Genomic DNA, 20944 nt, shown 5'->3' on the forward strand with positions numbered 1-20944 from the left:
GCCATCCCCTTGGTGGAGGCTGTGCCTCGAACATGTCAGCCACAGTAGTCTGGCGCAGGATAAATGCATCGTGGCTGCTTCCTGGGAAGCGGGCATTGACAGCTAGGATGCGCTGCCTGTGGTCACACACCAGCTGCACATTTAGGGAATGGTAGCCCTTGCGGTTGCGGTAATGCTCGGCATTGTGGATAGGTGCCCGCATAGCCACATGCGTGCAGTCAATGGCGCCCTGCACCATGGGGAAGCCCGCTATCCTGCCAAATCCGACTGCACGCTGCTCCTGCTTGTGTTGGGTCATGGGGAAGGAGATGAATTGGTGTCTCCTCGCGTAAAGTGCATCGGTGACCTGCCGGATGCAGCGATGCGCGGCGAACTGGGAGATGTTCGCTATGTCCGCAGCAGCGGCTTGGAACGAGCCGCTTGCATAAAAGCTGAGAGCCACCGTGACCTTCACTTCCACCGAGAGAGATGTCCTGCACATGAGCTGTGGCCGCAAATCTGCGTGAAGCAGCTGGTAGATCTCTGCAACCACCTCCCTCCTGAAGCGCAGCCTCTTCACACAATGCGCCGCAGTCATGGTGAGATAGGACACCTGCTGCCGGTATTGCCTGACTGGGTAAGGCCTACGTTGGTGACGCCTGATGCCCCCTCTGCGTCTAGGCATGGCTGGCCCTCTGTCACAGCGTCTGCGAGCCCTTCGCACAAAATGCTGCAACTGAGGGTTGGCACCCCATACAGCCCCCATTATAAAGTTCCAAACAGCCAAATCACAAGGATGCAAATGTCAAAGCACTGGCTAGAAGCCAAAAATACCACTCCTATGTTGTCCGAAATCAGAAATCTCTGTGCCTTGCTCTCTGTCCAGAAATCCAAAGCAGTAAAGTCATTGCAGCGAAATGGCTGGCCTTTATGGGTGAGTGGATGTGCCCTTTAATTAGCGCTCCCCGAATCCCACAGGGCCTCTGTTGAGTTCCACTTCACAGTTCTTAACAGCGCCATGCCCACATTGGGCGGGCGCCACTGAATTTCCAGTTTGGGGCGCACAAACGGCGTTGCACACCCAAATGACGTCATAAGATGCGCGCGCAGCTGAGCGGGCACTAACACTTTGCGCCGGCGCTAAATCCCAACTGAATTTCGGCGTAGGCGCAGATCCGGCGGCGCCCGGGCGCTAAGTGGCTAGCGCCGGAAATATACCCTTTTCTGGCGCTAACGGCTGGCGCAAACAACTGAATTTCTAGGCCATGGAGTCAGAAGGGAACTGTCCTGAGTGAAGTTCAACCATTCAGACAGATGAGGGTGCAGTTCTGCGAAGAAATCGTTGAGATCTTCTCATGGGACCAGCCACAGCAAGTCAAAAGACTGATACTGTTGAACAACCTGATCACACAGCAGGTCAAAAGACTGATACTGTTGAACAACCTGATCACACAGCTGAGAAATCATCATCTGAGGCAACAACTCAGATTCAAGGACAATCAATCAGAAAATCCTCAAGACGCGTGAAGCCTCCTGAGAGACTCATTGAGCAAATTTAAGGACTCTTGTTATAGAAGGAAGTAATGTTATCTTATTCTCTCTTCAAGTTCTAGGTATTTACATATTTCATGTGAACACACAAAACAAGGTTAAAAAACCTTGATAATGATAATGATAATGTAAGTTCATTAACTCTTACAGTTAAAATGCAGAGTAATACAAAGAAAACATGTTGTTAGATAAAAGTAAAATACTTTTGTTTTAAGAAAGGGAGATGTAATGATATCAGCAAATAGTGATGGTATTTGCCTGTTTGATTATTATGCCTTACCAGCATATTTGCATGTATTGATTATTTATGCCTGACCAGCAGAGGGCATGTGAGAGAGGCAGTTGAGTTTAGTTTTAGTTTCGTTTTAGATGGATCTCTAAGATGGTGTCTCCTGTAATGCTGTTAACTGAGTTGAACATACTTTAGTTAAAAAGACATTCTCTTTCATGAATGTGTCGTCATTGAACCCACATACAAATCAATACATGAGTGAGCTCTGCATTAACCAGGTTCCTTTACCCTGTGAGTGAGCTCTGCATTAACCAGGTTCCTTTACCCTGTGAGTGAGCTCTGCATTAACCAGGTTCCTTTACCCTGAGTGATCTCTGCATTAACCAGGTTCCTTTACCCTGAGTGAGCTCTGCATTAACCAGGTTCCTTTACCGTCAGTGAGCTCCGCATTAACCAGGTTACTTTACCCTGTGAGTGAGCTCTGCATTAACCAGGTTCCTTTATCCTGAGTGAGCTCTGCATTGACAAGGTTCCTTTACCCTGTGAGTGATCTCTGCATTAACCAGGTTCCTTTACCCTGAGTGATCTCTGCATTAACCAGGTTCCTTTACCCTGAGTGAGCTCTGCATTAACCAGGTTCCTTTACCCTGTGTGTGAGCTCTGCATTAACCAGGTTCCTTTACCCTGTGTGTGAGCTCTGCATTAACCAGGTTCCTTTATGTTGAGTCTGAGTGTCCCAGATATGCTTATTCTAAATCACTGGACACAGACAACAAGAATAACTTTAACAGGTCTTTACTAATCGAAGGTCAGGGCTGAACTGCTTTGCAAATTACTACACAGAGTTTATATACCGGTGTGGTCACCGCCGGTACTACAATATACAGTAGCCAAGAGAAAGTAGTCCATCTCTTAAGGTAGTCTCTTAAGGTGGTACAGGTTACATACACCACAATTCCTCCCTTTTTAGCTCAACAGTGTACATCCCAATTTAAACATAACATGGATAACATATATACAACTTCATGCAAAACTGTTCAAAGATTCAGTCTCTGAGGAGGCCTCCTGATCCGAGTTGGGTAACGCCTTTCATGGGTCTCTGATTCTCGTTGCTGGGGTGACTCATCTAGTTGATCTCTTATGGATTGGACATCATCAGGTACATTGGCGTCTGAGGTAGATGCTTCAGGTTCACTAACTTCTTCCACTGGTGTCTCTGTCGTAGTCATGGGTTTGACCCTTGTTCTTGATTCTACAAGTTGGTCAGCATGACGTCGTATTACGTTTTCACCAATATCCACCGTGTACATCAGGGGTCCTTGTCTGGCACGAATTGTTCCAGATTGCCATTTCTCATTCTTATAGTACCGGGCTAACACTGGTTTTCTTATTTTGAATCTCCGAGTGGTCTTGTCATTTATATGCTGGAACTGTTTGTTTTCGACTTCCCTCCGCACATTTGGTTTTAACAAGTCCAACCTGGACCGCAACCTCCTGTTATAGAACATCATGGCAGGGCTTTGATTTGTCACTGCATGAGTGGCGTTTCGATATGCCATTAGGAAATTGTCCACCTTGTGTTGTAGTGGAATCTGGTCTTCGCTCATGGCCTTTATCGCCTTTTTGAACGTTTGAACAAATCTCTTGGCCAACCCATTTGTAGCCAGATGATATGGGGCAGAGGTATAATGTTTCACCCCATTCTTCTTCATGAATTTCTGGAATTCTTCTGACACGAACTGCGGTCCATTGTCTGAACATATTTGTTCTGGCAATCCATTTCTTGCGAATATCGTTCTTAGAACTGCGATCGTCTTTTCTGAGGTAGTGGTCACCATCTTAATCACTTCTGGCCATTTAGAATGTGCGTCTACTGCAATTAAAAACATGGAGTCCATGAATGGACCTGCGAAGTCAATATGTACACGTTGCCATGGGGTTGAAGGCCATTCCCATCAATGCAGCGGTGCAATTGGAGGTGCATTTTGAACTTTTTGGCACCCTGAGCAGCTTTTAGTCAGATCCTCTATTTGTTGGTCGATACCTGGCCACCACACATAAGCCCTAGCAAGGCTTTTCATCTTGACTCCCCCCAGATGACCTTCATGCAGTTCCTTTAGAACTCTCTCCCTTAATTTAGGAGGAATAATCACCCTTGTTCCATACATCAATGTTCCTTGACAGACGGACAGCTGTTCTCGTCTGGCTGAGAATGCCGGTAACAGTGGTTCACCATGAGCTGGCCATCCCTTCACTGTCAATTCGTAGACCCGAGACAGTGTCGGGTCGTTCCTGGTTTCTCTCTCAATACTTGCATTGGTGACTGGTAAACATTCGATGATGGTCGAGTGAAATAACTCAACAGGGTCAACTGTCGGTGCCTCTTCCGCTGTAGGTAGTGGCAGGCGCGACAGACCATCAGCATTACCATGTTGCTTTGTACCTTTGAATTCGATCTGATATTGATGTGCCCCTAGGAAAAGGGACCATCTCTGGAGCCTCTGCGCTGTCATCACCGAAACACCCTTCTTAGGGTTAAAAATGGAAACCAACGGCTGGTGGTCTGTCAGCAGTGTAAACTTTTGGCCCTGCAGGTAATGATTAAATTTGTTTACTCCCCACACAAGGCTGAGAGCGTCCCTATCTATCTGAGCATAGTTGCGCTCAGCGGAGGTCAATGATCTGGATGCGAACGCGACTGGTCTTTCCAAGCCATTTGGCAACTTATGTGAGAGCACTGCCCCAATACCATATGGAGAAGCATCACAAGCTAAACGAATAGGCAGCGTTGGGCTAAAGTGAGCCAACGCTTCCTTAGAGGTGATCAATGCCTTGCTTTTGTGAAAGGCCCGCTTACAGTCCTCGCTCCACTTCCATGGCACTCCCTTCTGCAAAAGAGCGTTCAGCGGGTGTAGCACTGTGGATAAATTTGGCAGAAACTTATGGTAATAGTTAATCAACCCTAGGAACGACCTCAACTGGGATACATTTTCCGGAGCGGGAGCCTTCACAACAGCTTCGATCTTGTCAGGTGATTGTGAAGCCCCTCCTGGTCAATGACGTGACCACAGTACGAGATTTGCTTCTGAAAGAACTCACATTTCTGGCGATTAACTCGAAGTCCATATTCTTTCAATCTGGTGAGCACCTGTTCCAAATTTGTAAGGTGTTCCTCATCATCATCTCCTGTAATCAGAATGTCGTCCAGGTAGCATTGTGTGCCTGGAATTCCCTGTAATACCTGCTCCATGGCCCTTTGCCAAATCGCTGGAGCCGATGCCACTCCAAAAACCAGTCTATTATACCGATATAAGCCATTATGCGTGTTGATCGTGAGATACTGGCGTGACGCTTCATCAACTTCCATCTGTAAGTACGCCTGCGCCAGGTCTATCTTGGTGAAGTGTTTCCCTCCAGACAACGAAGCAAAGATATCCTCAATCCGTGGAAGCGGATATTGCACCGTGTGAAGCACTGGATTAACAGTGATCTTGAAATCGCCACAGATACGAACCTTCCCCGGTTCACCCGGCTTGTTTCTCGATGAACGCTTCATGACGGGAACAATGGGCGTAGCCCATTCACTCCAGTCCACCTTTGACAGTACTCCGGAACGTTCTAGTCCCTCCAGCTCAGCTTCCACAGCAGGTCGTATCGCATAAGGTACCGGTCTAGCTTTGAAAAATTTCGGGTTTGCATGTTCTTCAACCTTGATGTTTGCCGTAATTCCTTTCAGTGTTCCCAGTCCCTGCTGGAACACCTCTTTAGCATCATCCAATATTCTGGACAGTCGTTTAGGTTTGACATCGTCCTTTTTACCGGAATCTACAGTTAGTGCTTTTAAGGAATGTCAGTCCATATTTGTTCTCCTGATCCATTCCCGCCCCAGTAGTGGTGGACCTCCCTCAGGTAACACATATAAGTCCATTCCTCGGCTTTCTTTACCCTTGTGGACCACCTTTACCTTTATCTTTCCGATGGGGTATACTCTTTGCCCCGTGTATGTTTTCAAAACAATCTCCGTATCCCTTAGGGGAATGTGTGGAAATAACCTTTTGTAATCTTGCTTATTCATGACCGTCAATGCCGATCCAGTGTCCAATTCCATCTTCACTTGGACTCCTGCTATCTGAAGTGTGACCCAGATAGTTTGGTGGTGTGCTGTGTTACCCACATTAAGTACTCTTAGACAACCCAGTTCCTTACTGCTGGAGTCTGAATCCGTCTTCTGTTCATCCGAACTGTTCTCTTTCACCTTGTGTACCTTTTTGCAATTTTCCTGCGGTGACTTTTTGTTGCTGGTCTTCTTTCCTGACCGGCATACTTTAGCTATATGACCTAGCCTGCCACATTTTCTGCATTCCTGATTTTTGAACCAGCACTGGTTCTGATCGTGCGTTGTCCTTCCGCAACGATAACACTTTACTGCACCCAATGCCATTCGATTGGTGCTGAGTTCCGATGACCTTAGCTGCATTTCCGCGGTGCCTCTTGCTGCGGCCTCGTGCGATGCTGCAATGGTGACAGCTTTATCAAGCGTAAGGTCCTTTTCCTCTAGCAGTCGCTTTTGAGTTCCTTCTTTTAGTAATCCACACACGAATTTATCTCTCAGAGCGTCTGCTAGTCCTGTACCAAACCGACAGTACTTTGATAGCTTGCGCAGTTCAATTAAGAATTCAGCGTTGCTTTCCTCTTTCAGCTGCGTTCTTCTGTAAAATTTAAATCGTTCCGCTATCAGCAGCGGCGTGGGGTTTAAATGTTCTTGCAGGATAGTAACAATATTCGCGAAAGTCTGATCCGCCGGTTTATCTGGTGTTACAAGGTGCCTCAATAACCCGTACGTCTTCGCACCCATTGAGTTTAATAAGGTTATTGCTTTCTTATCATCTGGTACCTCATTTGCTGTACAATAAACTCCAATGCGTTCTACATACGTGGCCCAATCTTCAACATCACTATCAAAAGCAATGATGTTACAGTGTTTAGGCATCCTTGAGAGTTTCTTTAAATATTTTATTTTCCCAAAATGGTGGCTTCCCGCGCTTGTCTTCTTCCCCCGCCTACTAAAATGGCGGCTTCCCGCGCTTGGCGGCTTTTCCCGCGCTTGTCTTCTTCCCCCGCCGACTACAATGGCGGCTTCCCACGCTGGTCTTCTTCCCCCGCTGGCTACAATGGCGATTACCGCGCTGTTGCCGTTCTCGCCTCCCAGCGGTTCTTAATTTCCCCGACGCTGCTTTTGTTCCCCCGCGGTTCTCGTGGGCATTAACGCTTCCCTTGTTGCTGCGCCTCTCAGCCCCGATTGCAGCCCGGCCCTTTACACCGGCTGCGGTCGAGTTCTCCGCGGTTCTCGTGGCATTAACGCTGCCCTTGTCGCTGCGCCTCTTGGCCCCGATTGCAGCCCGGCCCTTTACACCGGCTGCGGTCGAGTTCTCCGCCCTTGTTCCTCCGGTTTCCCTCCCCTTCTCCACTGACAACGCGGCCGACTTTCTGCCCATGTCGCTAGATCGGCTTACCCACCACCGTGGTAGAAGGATGATCACTGCCTGTCGCTGATGGAGGACTTCGTGGTCAGTAATTTCAACCCGGGTTCTCGATGCCTCCCGTGAGATGCGGTGCTCAGCAGGCTGATGAGGGCGGATGCCTCTTCTCGACGCCCGTTCTGAGGACGAAGCTGCCTTGGATGCAAAACTGCCGCAGGGTAAGATCGGACTCGTCGCCACTGTTGAGTCTGAGTGTCCCAGATATGCTTATTCTAAATGACTGGACACAGACAACAAGAATAACTTAAACAGGTCTTTACTAATCGAAGGTCAGGGCTGAATTGCTTAGCAAATTACTACACAGAGTTTATATACCGGTGTGGTCACCACCGGTACTACAATATACAGTAGCCAAGAGAAAGTACTCCATCTCTTAAGGTAGTCTCTGAAGGTGGTACAGGTTACATACACCACACTTTACCCTGAGTGAGCTCTGCATTAACTAGGTTCCTTTACCCTGTGAGTGAGCTCTGCATTAACCAGGTTCCTTTACCCTGTGAGTGAGCTCTGCATTAACCTGGTTCCTTTACCCTGAGTGAGCTCTGCATTAACCAGGTTCCTTTACCCTGAGTGAGCTCTGCATTAACCAGGTTCATATACACTGAATGAGCTCTGCATTAACCAGGTTCCTTTACACTGAGTGTGCTCTGCATTAACCAGGTTCATTTACCCTGAGTGAGCTCTGCATTAACCAGGTTCCTTTACCCTGAGTGAGCTCTGCATGAACCAGGTTCCTTCATTGTGAGTGAGCTCTGCATTAACCAGTCTCCTTTACCCTGTGAGTGGGCTCTGCATTAACCAGGTTCCTTTACCCTGTGAGTGAGCTCTGCATTAACCAGGTTCCTTTACCCTGAGTGAGCTCTGCATTAACCAGGTTCCTTCATTGTGAGTGAGCTCTGCATTAACCAGTCTCCTTTACCCTGTGAGTGGGCTCTGCATTAACCAGGTTCCTTTACCCTGTGACTGAGCTCCGCATTAACCCGGTTCCTTTACCCTGAGTGAGCTCTGCATTAACCAGGTTCCTTTAACCTGTGAGTGAGCTCTGCATTAACCAGGTTCCTTTACCCTGAGTGAGCTCTGCATTAACCATGTTCCTTTACCCTGTGAGTGAGCTCTGCATTAACCAGGTTCCTTTACCCTGAGTGAGCTCTGCATTAACCAGGTTCATATACACTGAATGAGCTCTGCATTAACCAGGTTCCTTTACCCTGAGTGAGCTCTGCATTAACCAGGTTCCTTTAACCTGAGTGAGCTCTGCATTAACCAGGTTCCTTTACCCTGTGAGTGAGCTCTGCATTAACCAGGTTCCTTTACCGTGTGAGTGAGCTCTGCATTAACCAGGGTCCTCTACCCTGAGTGAGCTCTGCATTAACCAGGTTCCTTTACCCTGTGAGTGAGCTCTGCATTAACCAGGTTCCTTTACCCTGTGACTGAGCTCCGCATTAACCCGGTTCCTTTACCCTGAGTGAGCTCCGCATTAACTGTGTTCCTTTACCCTGTGAGTGAGCTCTGCATTAACCAGGTTCCTTTACCCTGAGTGAGCTCTGCATTAACCATATTCCTTTACCCTGTGAGTGAGCTCTGCATTAACCAGCTTCCTTTACCCTGAGTGAGCTCTGCATTAACCAGGTTCCTTTACCCTGTGAGTGAGCTCTGCATTAACCAGGTTACTTTACCCTGAGTGAGCTCTGCATTAACCAGGTTCCTTTACCCAGTGAGTGAGCTCTGCATTAACCAGGTTCCTTTACCCTGAGTGAGCTCTGCATTAACCAGGTTCCTTTCCCTGTGAGTGAGCTCTGCATTAACCAGGTTCCTTTACCCTGTGAGTGAGCTCTGCATTAACCAGGTTCCTTTACCCTGTGAGTGAGCTCTGCATTAACCAGGTTCCTTTACCCTGAGTGAGCTCTGCATTAACCAGGTTCCTTTACCCTGTGAGTGAGCTCTGCTTTAACCAGGTTCCTTTACCCTGAGTGAGCTCTGCATTAACCAGGTTCCTTTACCCAGTGAGTGAGCTCTGCATTAACCAGGTTCCTTTACCCTGAGTGAGCTCTGCATTAACCAGGGTCCTTTACCCTGAGTGAGCTCTGCATTAACCAGGTTCCTTTACCCTGAATGAGCTCTGCATTAACCAGGTTCCTTTACCCTGTGCGTGAGCTGTGCATTAACCAGGTTCCTTTACCTTGTGAGTGAGCTCTGCATTAACCAGGTTCCTTTACCCTGTGAGTGAGCTCTGCATTAACCAGGTTCCTTTACCCTGAGTGATCTCTGCATTAACCAGGTTCCTGTACCCTCAGTGAGCTCTGCATTAACCAGGTTCCTTTACCCTGTGAGTGAGCTCTGCATTAACCAGGTTCCTTTATCCTGAGTGAGCTCTGCATTAACAAGGTTCCTTTATCCTGTGAGTGATCTCTGCATTAACCAGGTTCCTTTACCATGTGTGAGCTCTGCATTAACCAGGTTCCTTTACCCTGAGTGAGCTCTGCATTAACCAGGTTCCTTTACCCTGAGTGAGCTCTGCATTAACTAGGTTCCTTTACCCTGTGAGTGAGCTCTGCATTAACCAGGTTCCTTTACCCTGAGTGAGCTCTGCATTAACCAGGTTACTTTACCCTGAGTGAGCTCTGCATCAACCAGGTTCCTTTACCCTGTGAGTGAGCTCTGCATTAACCAGGTGCCTTTACCCTGTGAGTGAGCTCTACATTAACCAGGTTCCTTTCCCCTGAGTGAGCTCTGCATTAACCAGGTGCCTTTACTGTTGAGTCTGTGTGTCCCAGTTATGCTTAGGATCAATCACTGGACACAGACAACAAGAATAACTTTTAACAGGTCTTTACTATTCGGAGGTCAGGGCTGAACTGCCCAGCAAATCCCTACACAACACTTATATACCGGGGTGGTCACCACCGGTATTGCAGTATACAGCAGCCAAGTGAAAGTAGTACATCTCTTAAGGTAGTTCTCTTAAGGTGGAACAGGTTACATACACCACAATCCTCCCTTTTTAGCTTAACAGTTATACCCCCATTTAACATAACATAATAACATATATATATATATACAACTTCATGCAAAACAGTTCAAAGATTCAGTCTCTGAGGAGGCCTCCTGATTCGAGTTGGATAACGCCTTTCAGGGGTCTCTGATTCTCGTTGCTGGGGTGACTCATCTAGTTGGTCTCTTATGGATTGGACATCATCATCAGGTACATTCACTTCTGAGGTAGATGCTTCAGGTTCACTAACTTCTTCCACGGTTGTCTCTGCCGTAACCATGGGTTCGACCCTTGTTCTCGATTCTACCAGTTGGTCTGCATGACGCCGTATTACATTTTCACCAATATCTACCGTGTACATCAGGGGTCCTTGTCTGGCCCGAATTGTTCCAGATTGCCATTTCTCGTTTTTATAGTCCCGGGCTAACACTGGTTGTCCTATTTCGAAACTCCGAGTGGTCTTGTTATTTATGTGCTGGAACTGTTTGTTTTCAACTTCCCTCCGCACATTTGGCTTTAACAAGTCCAACCTGGACCGCAACCTCCTGTTATAGAACATCATGGCAGGACTTTGGTTTGTCACTGCATGAGTGGCGTTTCGATATGCCAGTAGGAATTTGTCCACCTTGTGTTGTAGTGGAATCTGATCTTCGCTCATGGCCTTTATTGCTTTTTTGAACGTTTGTACAAATCTCTCGGCCAACCCGTTTATAGCCGGATGATATGGGGCAGAGGTATAATGTTTCACCCCATTCTTCTTCATGAATTTCTGGAATTCTTCTGACACGAACTGCGGTCCGTTGTCTGAACATATTTGTTCTGGCAATCCATTTCTTGCAAATATCGTTCTTAGCACCGCGATCGTCTTTTCCGAGGTAGTGGTAGTCATCTTAATCACTTCTGGCCATTTAGAATGTGCGTCCACCGCAATTAAAAACATGGAGTCCATGAATGGGCCAGCAAAGTCAATATGTACACGTTGCCATGGTGTTGAAGGCCATTCCCATGGATGCAGCGGTGCAATCGGAGGTGCATTTTGCACTTTTTGGCACCCTGAGCAGCTTTTCGTCTATCTGTTGGTCGATACCCAGCCACCACACATAAGCCCTAGCAAGGCTTTTCATCTTGACTCCCCCCAGATGACCTTCATGCAGTTCCTTTAGAACTCTCTCTCTTAACTTAGGAGGAATAATCACCCTTGTTCCATACATCAATGTTCCTTGACAGACGGACAGTTGTTCTCGTCTTGCTGAGAATGCCGGTAACAGTGGATCACCATGTGCTGGCCATCCCTTCACTGTCACTTCGTAGACCCGGGACAGTGTCGGGTCGTTCCTGGTTTCTCTTTCAATACTTGCATTGGTGACTGGTAAACATTCGATGATGGTCGAGTGAAATAACTCAACAGGGTCAACCGTCGGTGCCTCCTCCTCTGTAGGTACTGGCAGGCGCGACAGCCCATCAGCATTACCATGCTGCTTTGTACCTTTGAATTCAATCTGATATTGATGTGCCCCTAGGAAAAGGGACCATCTCTGGAGCCTCTGTGCTGTCATCACCGAAACACCCTTCTTAGGGTTAAAAATGGATACCAACAGCTGGTGGTCTGTCAGAAGCGTAAACTTTTGGCCCTGCAGGTAATGATTAAACTTCTTTACTCCCCACACAAGGCTGAGAGCCTCCCTATCTATCTGAGCATAGTTGCGCTCTGCGGAGGTCAATGATCTGGATGAGAACGCGACTGGCCTCTCCAGGCCATTTGGCAACTTGTGTGAGAGTGCTGCCCCAATACCATGTGGAGAAGCATCACAAGCTAAACGAATAGGCAGCGTTGGGTTGAAGTGAGCCAACACTTCCTCTGAGGTGATCAATGCCTTGCTTTTGCGAAAGGCCCTCTTTCAGTCCTCGCTCCACTTCCATGGTACACCCTTCTGCAAAAGAGCGTTCAGCAGGTGCAGCACCGTGGATAAATTTGGCAGAAACTTATGGTAATAGTTAATCAACCCTAGGAACGACCTCAACTGGGATACATTATCCGGAGCGGGAGCCTTCACAACAGCTTCGATCTTGTCAGGAGACTTATGAAGCCCCTCCTGGTCAATGACATGACCACAGTACGAGATCCGCTTCTGAAAGAACTCACATTTCTGGCGATTAACTCGAAGTCCATATTCTTTCAATCTGGTGAGCACCAGTTCCAAATTTGCAAGGTGTTCCTCGTCATCATCTCCTGTAATCAGAATATCGTCCAGGTAACATTGTGTGCCTGGAATTCCCTGTAATACCTGCTCCATGGCCCTCTGCCAAATTGCTGGAGCCGATGCCACTCCAAAAACCAGTCTATTATACCGGTACAAGCCTCTATGCGTGTTGATCGTGAGATACTGGCGTGACTCTTCCTCAACTTCCATCTGTAAGTACGCCTGCGCCAGGTCTATCTTGGTGAAGTGTTTCCCGCCAGACAACGAAGCGAAGATATCCTCAATCCGCGGAAGCGGATACTGCACCGTGTGAAGCACTGGATTAACAGTGATCTTGAAATCTCCACAGATGCAAACCTTCCCCGGTTCCCCCGGCTTGTTGCTCGATGAATGCTTCATGACGGGAACAGTGGGCGTAGCCCACTCACTCCAGTCTACCTTAGACAGTACTCCTGAACATTCTAGCCCTTCCAGCTCAGCTTCCACAGCAGGTCGTATCGCATAAGGTACCGGTCTGGCTTTGAAAAATTTCGGGTTTGCATGTTCTTCAACCTTGATGTTTGCCGTAATTCCTCTCAGTGTTCCCAGTCCCTGTTGGAACACTTCTTTAGCATCGTCCAATATTCTGGACAATCGTTTAGGTTTGACATCTTTTTTACCGGAATCTACCGTTAGTGCTTTTAAGGAATGCCAGTCCATATTTATTTTCCTAATCCACTCCCGTCCCAGTAGTGGTGGACCTCCCTCAGGTAGCACATATAAGTCCATTCCTCGGCTTTCTTTGCCCTTGTGGACCACCTTTACCTCTATCTTCCCGATGGGGTATACTCTTTGCCCCGTGTATGTTTTCAATACAATCTCCGTATCCTGTAGGGGAATATGTGGGAATAACCTTTTGTAATCTTGCTTATTCATGACCGTCAATGCCGATCCAGTGTCCAATTCCATCTTCACTTGGACTCCTGCTATCTGAAGTGTGACCCAAATTGTTTGGAGGTCTGCTTCCTTACCAACATTGTGTACTCTTACACTACCCAGTTCATTCCTGCTGGAGTCTGAATCTGACTTCTGTTCATTCGAACTGTTCTCTGTCACCTTGTGTATCTTTCTGTACTTTTCCTGCGGTGACTTTTTGTTGCTGGTCTTCTTTCCTGACCGGCATACTTTAGCTATGTGACCAAGCCTGCCACATTTTCTGCATTCCTGATTTTTGAACCAGCACTGGTTCTGATCGTGCGTTGTCTTTCCACAATGATAACATTTTACTGTACCCAAGACCATTTGATTGGTGCTGAGTTCCGGTGACCGTAGCTGCATTTCCGCCGTGCCTCTCGCTGCGGCTTCTTGCGATGCTGCAATAGTGACAGCTTTATCAAGCGTAAGATCATTCTCTTCAAGCAGTCGCTTTTGTGTTCCTTCTTTTAACAATCCACACACAAATTTATCTCTCAGTGCATCTGCTAGTCCTGTTCCAAACTGACAGTACTTCGATAGCTTACGCAGTTCAATTAAAAATTCAGCGTTGCTTTCGTTTTTCAGCTGCGTTCTTCTGTAAAATTTAAATCGCTCCACTATCATCAGCGGCGTGGGGTTTAAATGATTTTTTAGGACAGTAACAATATTCGCGAAAGTCTGATCCGCCGGTTTATTTGGTGATAGAAGGTGCTTCAATAGCCCGTATGTCTTCGCACCCATTGAGCTTAATAAGGTTAGTGCTTTCTCATCATCTGGTACCTTATTTGCTTTACAATAAACTTCCATGCGTTCTACATACGTGGTCCAATCTTCGATATCGCTATCAAAGGTATTAATGTTGCCATGTTTAGGCATCCTTGCAAGTTTTTTAATTTTTCTTTTTCTCAAAATGGCGGCTTCCCGCGCTTGTCTTCTTCCCCCGCCTACTAAAATGGCGGCTTCCCGCGCTTGGCGGTCTTTCCCGTGCTCGTCTTCTTCCCCCACCGACTACAATGGCGGATTCCCGCATTTGCCTTCTTCCCCCGCTGGCTGCAATGGCGATTGCCGTGCTGCTGCCGTTCTCGCCTCCCCAGCAGTTCTCTATTCCCCGACGCTGCTTTGCCTCGCAGCCCCGCTTGCAGCCCGGTCCTTTACACCGGCTGCATTTCAGTTCTCCGCGGCTCTCGTGCCTTAAGCTGCCCCAGTCGCTGCGCCTCTCAGCCTCGATTGCAGCCCGGCCGTTTTTACCGGCCGTGGTCGAGTTCTCCGCCCTTATTCCTCCGTTTTCCCTCCCCTACTCCACAGCCAACGCGGCCGACTTTCTGCTCGTGTCGCTGATCGGCTTACCCACCACCGTGGTAGAAGGGATGATCACTGCCTGTCGCTGATGGAGGGCTTCGTGGTCAGAATTTTTCTTTTTAACCCGGGATCTCGATGCCTCCTGTGCGATGGTGCTCAGCAGGATGATGAGGGCGGATGCCTCTTCTCGACGCCCGTTCTGAGGACGAAGCTGCCTTGGATGTAAAACTGCCGCAGGGTAAGATCGGACTCGTCGCCACTGTTGAGTCTGTGTGTCCCAGTTATGCTTAGGATCAATCACTGGACACAGACAACAAGAATAACTTTTAACAGGTCTTTACTATTCGGAGGTCAGGGCTGAACTGCCCAGCAAATCCCTACACAACACTTATATACCGGGGTGGTCACCACCGGTATTACAGTATACAGCAGCCAAGAGAAAGTAGCGCATCACTTAAGGTAGTTCTCAATAAGGTGGAACAGGTTACATACACCACATTTACCCTGTGAGTGACCTCTGCATTAACCAGGTTCCTTTACCCTGAGTGATCTCTGCATTAACCAGGTTCCTTTAACCTGAGTGAGCTCTGCATTATCCAGGTTCCTATACCCTCAGTGGGCTCTGCATAAACCAGGTTCCTTTACCCTGTGAGTGAGCTCTGCATTAACCAGGTTCCTTTACCCTGAGTGAGCTCTGCACTAACCAGGTTCCTTTACCCTGAGTGAGCTCTGCATTAACCAGGTTCCTTTACCCTGAGTGAGCTCTGCATTAACCAGGTTCCTTTACCCTCAGTGAGCTCTGCATAAACCAGGTTCCTTTACCCTGTGAGTGAGCTCTGCATTAACCAGCTTCCTTTACCCTGAGTGAGCTCTGCACTAACCAGGTTCCTTTACCCTGAGTGAGCTCTGCATTAACCAGGTTCCTTTACCCTGAGTGAGCTCTGCATTAACCAGGTTCCTTTACCCTCAGTGAGCTCTGCATTAACCAGGTTCCTTTACCCTGTGAGTGAGCTCTGCATTAACCAGGTTCCTTTACCCTGAGTGAGCTCTGCATTATCCAGGTTCCTTTACCCTGAGAGAGCTCTGCATTAACCACGTTCCTTTACCCTGAGTGAGCTCTGCATTAACCAGGTTCCTTTACCCTGAGAGAGCTCTGCATTAACCAGGTTCCTTTACCCTGAGTGAGCTCTGCATTAACCAGGTTCGTTTACCCTGTGAGTGAGCTCTGCATTAACCAGGTTCCTTTACCCTGTGAGTGAGCTCTGCATTAACCAGATTCCTTTACCCTGAGTGAGCTCTACATTAACCAGCTTCCTTAACCCTGTGAGTGAGCTCTGCATTAACCAGGTTCCTTTACCCTGTGAGTGAGCTCTGCATTAACCAGGTTCCTTTACCTTGTGAGTGAGCTCTGCATTAACCAGGTTCTTACCTTAAGAAGGTAAGAGCCCATGGGATCCAGGGTGCCTTGGCGCGTTGGATCCTAAACTGGCTGAGTGGCAGGAGGCAGAGGGTGATGGTCGAAGGTTGCTTTTGTGACTGGAAGCCTGTGTCCAGTGGGGTACCTCAGGGATCGGTGCTGGGTCCCTTATTGTTTGTGATCTACATAAATGATTTGGATGAAAATGTAAAAGGTATGATCAGTAAGTTCGCAGATGACACGAAAATTGGTGGGGTGGTAAATTGCGAGGAGGAAAGCCTCCGGCTACAGGACGATATAAACGGGTTGGTCAGATGGGCGGAAAAGTGGCAAATGGAATTTAACCCTGAAAAGTGCGAGGTGATGCATTTTGGACGGACAAATAAGGCAAGGGAATACACAATGAGTGGTAGGACCCTAGGAAGTACAGAGGGTCAGAGGGACCTTGGTGTACATGTACATAGATCCCTGAAGGCAGCGGAGCAGGTAGATAAGGTGGTTAAAAAGGCATATGGGATACTTGCCTTCATTAGCCGAGGCATAGAATATAAGAGCAGGGAGGTTATGATGGAGCTGTACAAAACGCTGGTGAGGCCACAGCTGGAGTACTGTGTGCAGTTCTGGTCGCCTCACTATAGGAAGGATGTGATTGCTTTGGAGAGGGTGCAGAGAAGATTCACCAGGATGTTACCTGGGATGGAGCGCCTCAGCTATGAAGAGAGGCTGGACAGGCTGGAGTTGTTTTCCTTGGAGCAGAGAAGGCTGAGGGGGGACCTGATTGAGGTGTACAAAATAATGAGGGGCATAGATAGGGTAGATAAAGAGGAACTTTTCCCCTTAGTGGGGGGGTCAATAACAAGGGGGCATAGATTCAGGGTAAGGGGCAGGAGATTTAGAGGGGATTTGAGGAGGAACTTTTTCACCCAGAGGGTGGTTGGAATGTGGAACTCAATGCCTGAAAGGGTGGTGGAGGCAGGAACCCTCACAACATTCAAGAAGCATTTGGATGAGCACTTGAAATGCCATTGCATACAAGGCTATGGACCAAATGCTGGAAAATGGGATTAGACTGGACAGGGATGGATGGGCGGCGCAGACACGATGGGCCGAAGGGCCTCATTCTGTGCTGTAAAACTCTGTGGGCTAGAAATTCAGTGCCCTTAGTGCCGATTTTGCGGCGCTAGAGGGCCTAGCGCTGCAATTGGCGCCGGCGGCGAAATTGCCTGGGGCCCTTCCGCCGCGGTAGACCGGTAGCGCTGCGCCGGCACCGATGACGTCATCGGTGTGCGCAGCGTCCCGGTTGCCATGCCGACGGGCCCCAGCGCCGAAATTCAGTTGCGGCCGCCTCGCCCGTGGCAGCCGCAACTAAGACTCTGGCAACAGAGTCTTACATCACTTTGCGCCGGCGCATTAAAGGCACCGCGGCGGCCGGCCGCTTTCCCGCCGGCCGCCTGGCCGCAGCTCCCTCCCCGGACTTCCCCCGCCCCCCCCCGGAACAGAAGCAAGCCCGGCACTTGTCCGAGGTGCCGGGCTCATTTTTAAAAAGATTTTCGCGGGCCGCGGCCGGGTGCAGGCAGCTCCTCCTTAAGGGAAGGAGGAGGCCTGCACTTCCCGAACCTGCCGCACCGCAGCGGGCGCCGCAGCGCCGGAATAGCGCCGATATTCAGCACGTAGCGCCAGTTTTCAGGCGCAAACAGCTCTCAGCAGCGCCGGCAGCCGTTTGGGCGCAGAATTGGTGAATTTTGGGCCCGACCAGCGAGACTTAGCTCCGGCACTAACTTCCGGCGCTAAAGCCCTGGCTGCGCCAAAACTCAATTTCTAGGCCTATGACTCTATGACTCTATGACTTTACCGTGTGAGTGAGCTCTGCATTAACCAGCTTCCTTAACCCTGTGAGTGAGCTCTGCATTAACCAGGTTCCTTTACCCTGTGAGTGAGCTCTGCATTAACCAGGTTCCTTTACCCTGTGAGTGAGCTCTGCATTAACCAGGTTCCTTTACCCTGTGAGTGAGCTCTGCATTAACCAGGTTCCTTTACCCTGTGAGTGAGCTCTGCATTAACCAGGTTCCTTTACCCTGTGAGTGAGCTCTGCATTAACCAGGTTCCTTTACCCTGTGAGTGAGCTCTGCATTAACCAGGTTCCTTTACCCTGAGTGAGCTCTGCATTAACCAGGTTCCTTTACCCTGAGTGAGCTCTGCATTAACCAGGTTCCTTTACCCTGAGTGAGCTCTGCATTAACCAGGTTCCTTTACCCTGAGTGAGCTCTGCATTAACCAGGTTCCTTTACCCTGTGAGTGAGCTCTGCATTAACCAGGTTCCTTTACCCTGAGTGAGCTCTGCATTAACCAGGTTCCTTTACCCTGTGAGTGAGCTCTGCATTAACCAGGTTCCTTTACCCTGAGTGAGCTCTGCATTAACCAGGTTCCTTTACCCTGTGAGTGGGCTCTGCATTAACCAAGTTATTTTACCCTGAGTGAGCTCTGCATTAACTGTTAGATCCGTGTATTTTGATGTTGTGTGTCCTTCAATAACTATACACGAGACTGCAGGGTACAATCAGCAGGTGATTACTAGATGAGGGTTACTCTAAAACTAAACCTACAGATCCCTACTCAGTGTTTATATACAGGTGTGGGCACTGCCGGTACTACAGTATACAGGAGCTGTAAAAAGTAGTTCTCCCCTTAAAGATACATACACTACAATTCCTCCCCTTTTAGATTTAACAGTACCATGACATTCATTTAACAATTAACACTTTTAACATGCACATTAACTGAAAATAGACCATTTATAAATTCAGTCTTTGGGGCGGCTTCCTGATCCTTTCTGGATAGCGCCTTTCCTGAGTGTCTTGCTCTTCGTGCGGAGGCCCCCTGTCGTCAGTTGCTTCATCAGCTTCCGATGCTACTGTTTCTGGGGTAGATGCTACCTGTATGTCGGGTGCATCACCAGGTGCGCGAGTCATGGGGTTGACTCGTTCCTGTGACTCTAGGATCTGGTCGACATGGCATCTCACAATGTTCTCCCCAACATCCACTGTGTACATTAGTGGCCCCTGCCGTGTGCATATCGTTCTTGGTTGCCATTTCTCTGTTCGGTAGTCATGGGCCAAGACTGGTTGCCCTACATTGAAGCTCCTTGTCGGCTTCTCATTGATGTGCTGGAATTGCTTATTCTCAACATCTCTTCGTACATTTGGTCTGAGCAAATCCAGACAAGATCTCAACCTTCGGTTAAAGAACATCATGGCCGGGGTCTGGTTGGTGACTGCATGTGTCGCATTTCTGTAGGCTAACAGGAAATTGTCCACCTTATGCTGCAGTGGAATGTCGTCATCGCACATGGCCCTTACTGCTTTCTTAAAGGTTTGTACAAACCTCTCAGCCAATCCATTTGTGGCTGGATGATACGGGACGGATGTGTAATGCCTTACCCCATTCCTTTTCATGAATCTTCGAAACTCTTCGGACACAACCTGTGGTCCGTTATCAGAGCAAATCTGCTCTGGTAAGCCGTTCCTGGCAAATATGTTCCGTAGGACTGCAATAGTTTTCTCTGTGGTGGTGGACGACATTTTGATGACCTCAGGCCATTTCGAGTGTGCATCCACGGCTATTAAAAACGTTGAGTCCATGAATGGACCAGCAAAATCAATATGCACCCATTGCCATGGAGATGAGGGCCACTCCCATGGGTGTAGAGGGGCATGTGGTGGTGCATTTTGGACCTTCTGGCATCCTGAGCAGCTCTTTGTCAGGTCCTCAATTTGCTGATTGATCCCCGGCCACCACACATAAGCCCTGGCAAGGATTTTCATTTTCACCCCTCCCAGATGGCCTTCGTGAAGCTCATTTAGCACTCGCTCCCTTAACTTGGGTGGAATTACTACTCGGGATCCACACATCAAGGTCCCCTGGCATACTGACAGCTGTTCTCTTCTGGATGAGAATGCTGGCAACAGTGAGTCGCCATGTGTTGGCCATCCCTTCACAGTCAAGTCATATACCCGAGACAGTGTCAGGTCATTTCGGGTCTCCTTCTCTATATCCGCGTTAGTTACTGGCAAGCGTTCAACTATAGTCGAATAAAATATTTCGACAGGATCCACTGCTGGTGCTTCATCCGCAGTAGGCTGTGGCAGGCGTGATAGCCCATCAGCGTTTCCATGCTGTTTCGTGCCCTTATACTCGATTTCATATTGGTTCGCCCTTAGAAAAAGGGACCATCTTTGTAGCCGTTGCGCAGCCATCACCGGAACGCCCTTCTTTGGATTAAAGATGGAGACAAGTGATTGGTGGTCAGTCAGCAAGGCGAACTTCTGCCCGTGCAGATAGTGGTTGAACTTTTTCACTCCCCACACTAGGCTGAGGGCCTCCCTGTCAATCTGGGCGTAGTTACGCTCGGCTGAGGTCCGTGACCGAGACGCAAAAGCTACCGGCCTCTCCGAGCCATCCGGGAAGTTGTGCGACAGCACCGCTCCAATGCCATAGGGTGATGCATCACACGCCAACCGAATTGGTAGTGCTGGGTTGAAATGAGCCAACACCTCTTTTGATGTGATCAATTCTTTGCACTTCTGGAAAGCTCGTTTACATTCGTCATTCCACTTCCATGGTACCCCCGTTTGCAGTAGGGTGTTCAGTGTGTGTAGTACTGTAGACAAATTCGGCAAGAACTTATGGTAGTAGTTCACCAGCCCGAGTAATGACCTCAGTTGTGACACATTTTCCGGTGCGGAGCCTTGACTACTGCCCAATCTTTTCAGGGGACTTATG

The sequence above is a fragment of the Somniosus microcephalus genome, chromosome 12, assembly GCF_052327205.1.
Source record: "Somniosus microcephalus isolate GS21.2 chromosome 12, FLI_Smic_1.0, whole genome shotgun sequence".
In the NCBI taxonomy this organism is placed as follows: Eukaryota; Metazoa; Chordata; class Chondrichthyes; order Squaliformes; family Somniosidae; genus Somniosus; species Somniosus microcephalus.